Here is a 6,449-nt window from a genome sequence, read left to right as displayed (position 1 = left end):
AGGTTCCTATTAGCTACTGGACTAGGTTCAAGGTGCTGATACTGGTGTGCAAAGCCTTATCTTGGAACTAGGATACCTAAAAGATCACCTCATCCCCAACGTACCCAATTGATCACTACTTTCTGCAGGAGAGGGCATGCTGCAGGTACCATCTTATCAAGAGGTGTGTTCTGCATAATTTCAGAATTGGGTCTTTACTGTGGCAGCACTTTTGGAACTCTCTCTCTATATATATCTTCCTATATAATAAAAAGGTAATCTGTTACACCATCATGCCGTCATGATATCATGCAGTGTGACGTCAGGGCGGGACACTGTGGCAAATATGGCTTACTGGGTGGGCTGGGTAGATGGCCAGGTGGGAGGCCGGTGGCAGTGGCTGCAGCACTAGCCTAGATGGGTAGGAGGCCAGGTAGGTGAGTGGGAGGCTGGCAACAGTGACAACAACTCAATATCTGAGGCAAGTGGGTTGGGCTGGGGGAGAATGAGGGGTAGTGAGTGAGCAGACGGGTTCTGCAGCAGTGGCACTAGCCTGGGTGAGAGGCCAGCAGCACAACAACTAAGGCAAGCTGGTTGGGATAGGGAGTGTGGGTGCTTGGGGCATGGCAGTGGCAAGGAGGAGAGGGTGGCGGTAACAGTTTATGAGTGCCTGTGTGTGTTTGGGAGTTCCTGGGTGTTTGGGGGTGCCTGGGGTGGGTGGGTGTGTTTGGAAGTACCTGGGTTCTGTGTCTCCCTCTATGTGTCTGTCTGTCTGTTCATGGGTGCCTGGGGGGTGTTTGGGGGTGAGGCGTTGGTGAGCAAAGCAAGCAGGGGGGCTCTGCCCTCTAGTATGTATATAACAGACACACATACTGGAGGACTGTACCATCATTGCTTAGCTTCTGTGAATGAAGCCGTCTGAGCATTTCATCCTCAAAGCTCTAAAACTGCCATCTTGGTTTGAGCATCATTACATTTATATGTTACCAGCTGAAGGAGGCAGAAGCTGGAATGTTTTGCTAGAAAAAATAAAAACCTGTTTTGTTCATCACAATTATGTGTATATTATATATTATATCAGACAGGTACTTTCACTGCTGTTGTTGTTGCGCCTGTTAAAGACATTTCTCTTTCAACAAGCCTTCTAAACAAGCCTTTATCTCACTTGGTAACAGCCTTGGATTTGAACTGAATTTTTAAAACTATTTTTATATTTATCAATTTTAAAATTGTTTTTCTGTATACAATTGCTTCAACTTTTTAAAGTTATTACATTGTAAATCAATTTGAGTATCTCTCATGTGAAGTGATTCCTAAATAAAAGTAACTAACATTAATTAATTCATTCCAACCTTGATCATTCTTTGTTTCCTTGTATAATCAGGTCCACCATTTGTCCTTCCTTGCTATTTTTAATCAGCAGAAACTGGCTTATGCCCCTGCAAAGTGCAGCAATCTAAAGTTTCCTAGTACTAAGAATAGATTCAATATCAGCTGTGCCTGGGTGTACTTGTGAAATGAAGAGGCACACATAACATTGTATCATTGTGGTCTTTAGCACTGGATAGAAGTTCAGGGTTCTCTTTTTAATTAACTCAACAAATGAGACAAAAAGTTGGAATCAGTCCATGGAACACTATAAAAATGCTTTCATCATTTTGCTTCCTAGAGATATAGGCCATATATCGACTGCGGAGCTGAGGTTATCCATTCTCAGTTCACAAAAGTTATAAGCCTCAGCTGTTCGCTTCCTGATACTGTCTAACAACTCCCTTCTCCTGCTGAGGGAGAAAAAAATACTCTTTTATTCATTCTGCACAACTGTAGCTTCAGAACTCCACATGCAAAATCAAACTTGGAGGCTACCTGAGGACTTTGAATGCAAGCACAACAGAAGCATCAGGGCTTAGCATGTGGACTAACTGTTGAACAAGTATACAAGCAAGTCACGTTGCTAGTCAGGAAGGAGGGAATTTTTCATCCTAGAACATATCAAAGGTTGGTTAACACGTTCCATTTAGTGCAGTTTAAATGCTAAAAAAAGAGACATGTAAATGTAAATTTTGGAAGGAGAAATCCAGACCAGAAGAAAAATTCTCCCAATCTGTTTTTTTCCTCCTTCTGCCACACTTACCCCTTATTGAGGCTTCTGTGTTTAGGTATATTTTAATTTATTTATTTTATTTTTAGGTATTAGGTGGTGAAATATTGAATTTGAAAAGCTGATACTTAATACCGTTACCTTAAAACTGAACAATACTTAAGATTTGCTTCCTTCAAAGTGTTTTGCAAATTCAAACTGCATAAGTAAAATTTTAACATTCAATATTTTTCAAATATTTTTGTTAACTTTAGACATAAGAAAAGCCCTGCTGGATCAGGCCAAAGGACCATCTTCTTCAGCCTTTTGTTCTTACAGTGGCCAACCAGATGGCCATGGGAAGCTCGCAAGTAGGACCTGAGAACAATAGCACTCTCCTCACTCGTGATTCCCAACACAGGTATTCAGAGGCCAAAAAAAACTTGCGATTCTTAGATTGTGTAAACATAATGTGCAGTAGCTTGAACCAGTGTCTCTGGCAGATCTCAGACACCTTACACTCTGCGCCAGGGGGCAGAGAAAATGGTTGGCCTGAAGGTTGCTGCTCTACAGCACCACCCTCATGATTTTCCTGTTTCTCCACTGGATGTACAGATATTACTCTGAACAGATAAGGGACGACTTATTCTTCATTTACTGTCAGTTCATCTTATAAAACAAGGAGTCACGGAATCATAGAATAGTAGAGCTGGAAGGGCTGGTAACCTGTGGGGAGGGAGAGGGGAGGGATGGAGGGATGGTGACCTGTGGGGGAGGGGGAGAGGACTGGTGATCTGTGGGGGAAGAGTGGGCTGGTGACCCATGGGTGGGACGGAGGGAGGGCTGTTGACCTGTGGAAGGGGAGGGACGGCTGGTGACCCATGTGGAGGAAGAGGAAGTGCTGGTGGCCTGGGGGAGAGGAAGTGGAGAGTACTAGTGACCCATGGGCGAAGGAGGGAGGGGGAGTGCTGGTGATCCATGTGCAGGGAGGGAGGTGAGAGCGCTGAAGACCCGTGCGGGGAGGGGACCACTGGTGGCCCACGGGGAAAGTAAAGAGAGTGCTGGTGACCCATGGGTAGGGGGTGGGGAGTACTGACGACCATGGGGGGGGTGCTGGTGACAGCAGGCAGGGTTGGTGAGCAAAGCCCCCAGTATTACATATTTTATGAAGTGTCAGAATTGAGCCATCCACAAAAAGGTTTAATGGTACAGCAGATGCAATGAAGAAGAGGCTCTTGTTAGGATGCAACCAAAAGGAAATCAAGATGACATCCTTGTTTGAACCTCTTTCCTGACACTAATTTTATCAACCACAAGCAACCTACAGTACAATTGCTCTACCATGGTACTCATTTTGCATCCTCTAACCTAGTTTAAAATCCTCTTCCTGACTGACAGAGCAACCCTAACCATGTCTACTCAGAATAAGTCTTATTGAATTCAGTGGGGCTTACCCTGAGGTAAATGGGGTTAGACTTACAGCCTTTTGTCCTTTTTTACTACCTAATGACCCGTATTGCTACCTCTATTCCAGTTCCATCTTCTCCATCATCCATTTCACAGTCCACACCAAGTTCTCTATTTCTTTGCTTGCTTTATTTTATAAATGTTTTATGAAAATGCCAAACAAGTAAAATGGAAAGAGATATGTGTAATTTTTCCCAGTCAGGGCTGATAATGACTGAAGCTGGTGGGGTGGTGGGCAGGGCAGCTAATGGGAAACTGTCCTGTTCTCACTAGGCTCCTGAACAAGCAAGAGGCTTGCCAGCAACAATACCAATGTGGCCAACAACCAAAGCAGTATTGTTCGCAGGCTGGCTATTAGGTTATAAACCTGGGAGACACTCCACCCTAACATTGACTATATAATTTTTAATGATTTCAGTTTTGCAAAGAGGCTGCTTGAGACCTGATGGAAAAAGCAGCTGAAAGAGCTAAATTTGTCATCTCAACTAAGATGTTGCCAGTCATATGCAGAGGACATGACCTTTGGCAATCCAATCAATGCAATCCAAAAAGATAATTGCAAGAATTTGGCCCTCAAGAGAGGAGCCCATTGTTCCAAATCTAGATCTAATCAAGCCAGCTGAAGAGTGAATACCACCACCTGAAGAAAAGCCCATCACCCTGGCCACACAATTCATACTAGGGATAGAAACACACGCACTGTTCTGCCAGTTCCAGTGAGTCTCCACCTCTGTCTTCTGAAAACAGGGGCACACAACACTAGTCAAACCCTGCCCCTTTTTACTGTAAAACCTGGTGGGAGCAGCTTGAGTGTTTTGGTTTTTTTAAAAAAATCACCTTCAAAGAGATTTCACAACTGATCGGGAGATCAGCGTTCCCCCACCAGGTGTGGCTAATAGAAACAATTTGATCTGTTTACAACCTAGATATGGAAATTGAGGAATGACACCTCCCTGAATCCATCAATGTTGGATTCTCCTTTGACACTTTTGTGTAGAAAGGTATAAAAACTTTTGTTTGTTTTGTAAGTTGCTTTGAGTTCCATTTTGGAAAAAAGTTACTAATAAATATCATTAATAATAATATATCATTAATAATAATAATATTTTTTGGTTCTAGGTTCTGGTTAACCAGCTCCACTCTGCTGAAAATCACTCTGCCTGAGATCACTTGGTGAATCACATAGCCTGCCAGAACCCAGGGGTCTGACTCCCCTGCTTTTTCTTCACTCTTTCGACCCCTGCCTGCTGAAACAGCTACTTCAAAGGCCCTTTTCAGGGCTCCACTACTTTTCTTGCTTTCCCCCTTAGATCTTTGTGAGCTGAAGCAAAGATCCAAGAAACTATTTTCAGGGCTGTCTGCTGCCTTTGCTGTTTTCCTGCCTGACCCAAGACTGTCAACGCACCCCAGTTCTACTTCATAAAGGATTGCCCATCAGGGCTGGGAAAAGTATATCTTGCTCTCTATCCTGTCTTCTGGGAATCCTTTCCCTACAAATTGTAGCTTCCACATCTGCTCCCATGTAACGAAATCACTTGTTGGGAACTGTTATTAAATGTGTTATGGGTTTGAAGGAGTGAATGGAATGCCTGGGAATATGAGTGATGTAAGACTGCCAGGTGGGAGGGTGTGTGTGAGTGAGAGGTCTAAGGGAAGTTTGAATAAAAGACAGTTGGTTTTGACAGTTAGGAGTTTTGGTTGTTGGGATTTGGAGTGGAAGGTGCACAGCAAAGTGTCGGGCCAATCACTGTCTCTACCTGACCCTATAGCAAAATATTTCCATTAGCCACACCTGGAGTGGCAACGGGTTGATCTGCTGATCAGTTGTGGAGACTCTTTGAAGCTGAAGTTAAAAAAGAGAACGTGGCTAAGACCTGACAGAGACAAAGCTAGGGATCACTGGAAGCAAAGTCGACTTATTCTGGTTTTCTCCCCAACCTCCTCCCTTGAGGAAATTTAGCAATTCTCAGACACACGCATTGGAAATTTAAGATGCAGCCACTGAAGAAAAAAGTTGAACATCTATAAATTTAAATTTTCTGTGAGTCAACATCAAATACCTAGATATATCTGTGATTTTTTTTCCAGTTCTGCTTATAGAGAGGGAGAGAAAAGACTCCAGGCAGTCTCTCTATGATAGGAAATGGCTCTGGGGGACCCAAGACTGCTAGGATATAGCTTTGATTTGGGGATGTAGAAAAAATAATGGTAGGGCTCTACCCCACCTTGTCCAAGTGACCAGCCTTCCTTTTCCCCAGTGCAGAACAGTATCACCAGTGTCAACCTAGTATTGAACTAAGTCATATATATAAATAACGTATACATTTATATATATGTTTACCCTATTCACATGCTGTAGGTTCAACATCAACTCAACAGATTTTTATTTATTTATTTATTTAATTACATTTATATACCGCCCCATAGCCAAAGCTTTCTGGGCAGTTTACAAAAATTAAAAACATTGACACAATAGTCTTCACCAACTGGGTGCCCTCCGGATGTTTTGAACTACAGCTCCAATGGCTTGGGCTGATGAGAGTTGTAGTCCAAAACAGCCAGAGGGCTCCAGGATGGAGAAGACTGTGCTACAGTGATGGGGAGAAAGCACACTTGCTGAAATGAGTTTTGAAGTATGGCAACATGCAAGCCCCATCACTGTAACATGGAGATGTTGCCAATGGATGGATTTTCTTCCTCAAACCTCTTAAAAAGACTGGAAACCTGAGGAGGAATTTAACCAGTCAGTTGAAAAATAAGTACCAATTGCAAGTGTTGTAAAGAAACGATAAAGGTCATTGTTAAGGTTGCTTAAATTTATATCCTTCACTAACAGCATGCTCCTCTGCATATTTACTCAGAAGTAGATTCAATTGTTTCCAGTGGGGCTTATTTCCCAGCCTAACAGTGTGATATTAAACCT

The 6,449-nt window shown here is 43.0% G+C and overlaps 1 long non-coding RNA gene across 1 annotated transcript; it reads left to right on the top strand.

Moving 5' to 3' along the window:
• Window positions 1–1,604: 1,604 nt before the first annotated feature.
• LOC133365201 (uncharacterized) lies at window positions 1,605–5,943 on the top strand. The gene is made up of 3 exons (XR_009758126.1): window positions 1,605–1,977; window positions 2,335–2,480; window positions 4,646–5,943. It is a non-coding gene; the product is annotated as an uncharacterized LOC133365201 (long non-coding RNA).
• Window positions 5,944–6,449: the final 506 nt, after the last annotated feature.

The sequence above is a fragment of the Rhineura floridana genome, chromosome 10 (genome assembly GCF_030035675.1).
Source record: "Rhineura floridana isolate rRhiFlo1 chromosome 10, rRhiFlo1.hap2, whole genome shotgun sequence".
In the NCBI taxonomy this organism is placed as follows: domain Eukaryota; kingdom Metazoa; phylum Chordata; class Lepidosauria; order Squamata; family Rhineuridae; genus Rhineura; species Rhineura floridana.
This window is presented reverse-complemented; position numbering and strand designations above follow the sequence as displayed.